The sequence below is a fragment of the Otolemur garnettii genome, unplaced genomic scaffold, assembly GCF_000181295.1.
Source record: "Otolemur garnettii isolate 467f Iridium unplaced genomic scaffold, OtoGar3 scaffold00121, whole genome shotgun sequence".
In the NCBI taxonomy this organism is placed as follows: Eukaryota; Metazoa; Chordata; class Mammalia; order Primates; family Galagidae; genus Otolemur; species Otolemur garnettii.
The window spans coordinates 6,462,493-6,464,283 of NW_003852516.1; the positions used below are offsets into that span (position 1 = coordinate 6,462,493).

At 44.3% G+C, this 1,791-nt stretch overlaps 1 protein-coding gene across 1 annotated transcript in view; it reads right to left on the minus strand.

The window, feature by feature from the left end:
• Nucleotides 1–1,791, minus strand: part of GSR (glutathione-disulfide reductase) — a 49,193-nt gene that overhangs the window by 9,282 nt on the left and 38,120 nt on the right. The window lies entirely within an intron of this gene.

The following is a 1,791-nucleotide window of genomic DNA, read 5'->3' on the forward strand; positions in this document are numbered from 1 at the left end:
TGCCAGTTCTGGTGTATGTGGCTGGTGCCTTAGCCGCTTGAGCTATAGGCGCCGATCCTCTTTGGAAGTCTGTTAACAGGTTGCGTTGTTGTAATACACAACTGAACTGGCCAGGTAAACATGCAGAGGAAATCGCTCAACTGTCAGACGCCCTCCTGGCTACCTCTGTGGAGTTGGTGCTTCTCACCTCCTTCCACTGACTGAAGGAAGCACCTTCTGGAAGCCACCAACTCACCACAGGAGGCACAGCCTGAAGCAGGCACCAAAAACAATTCAAGTGAAGTTTATCAATTTATCTTTTTTTTTTTTGAGACACAGTCTCAGCCATCCTAAGTAGAATGTTATGGCGTCATATCTCCCAACAGCCTCAAACTATTGGGCTCAAGCTATCCTCTTACCTCAACCTCTCAAGTAACTGGGATTACAGGCACCCACTATAACGCCTGGCTATTTATTTTTTTCTATTCTTAAGAGAGACAGGGTCTTGTTCTTGCTCAGGGTAGTCTCAAACTCCTGACCTCAAGTGATCCACTCACCCCAGCCTCCCAGAGTACTGGGATTACAGGCATTACACACCATGTGCACCCGGCCTATCATTTTATCTTTTAAAAAGATCCAAGCAAAGGCTTGGTGCCTGTAGCTCAGGGGCTGCAGCATCATCCACATACACTGGAGCTGGTGGGTTCGAATCCAGCCCGGGCTTGCCAAACAACAATGACAATTATAACCAAAAAGTAGCTGGGTGAGGCGGCACATGTAGTTCAAAGGAGTGGGGTGCTGGCCTCATATGCCGGAGGTGGCGGGTTCAAACCTGACCCCGGCCAAAAACTGCAAAAAAAAAAAAGCTGGGTGTTGTGGCGGGCACCTGTAGTCCTGAATGCATCAATGGCTATATCTGTACAATGGCAAAATATGTCTTGAAAGGCAAAATACCAGATAATTATTTTTCTTAGTATGAAAATAGACAAGTGATTTTACTAAATTTCATTGAATGGTAAGATTAAAATCAAGCAAGAACAAGCAGGGCTGGGCATGGTGGCAGGCACCTGTGGTCCCACCTACTTGGAAGGCTGAGGTGAGAGGACTGCTTGAGCCCAGGAGGAGTTCAAGTCTGGCCTGGGCAATGTAATGACATCCCATCTCAAAAAACAAAAAAGAAGGGAAGGAAAGAACAAAGTATCACCCTAGACATTTTACATTCTCTTTCAAATGCTGAAAAATAACCTTTTATAGAAATAAAAACGTATGGCTCGGTGCCGGTAGCTCAGTAGATAGGGTGCCGGCCACATACACTGGGGCTGGCGGGTTAGAACCTGGCCCAGGGCTGCTAAACAGCAATGACAACTGCAACAAAAAAATAGCAGGGTGTTGTGCTGGGCACCTGTAGTCCCAGTTACTTGGGAGGCTAAGGCAAGAGAATCACTTAAGTCCAAGAGTTTGAGGTTGCTGTGAGCTGTGATGCTAAAGCACTCTACTGAGGATGACACAATGACACTCTGTCTCAAAAAAAAAAAAAAAAAGAGAAAAAGAAAAAGTAATCTATGTTACAACAGAAATTAATATTAGAACATAAATCAGACTGTTACATACTACTCAAGAGACTCTATCAAATATATAAACCTGAAACACAAAATATTCTATTATTAGTAAGAGTAACATAGCACATCAGAAAAAATGTCATCATCAACATAGCAGGTTACACACTTCTGTGTTCACACCATAGCCCTGTCTAGCTGGTAGCTGGTACATGCTTCCACATTTACTCTTCTCTAGAACCCAATGAGGAAAGTG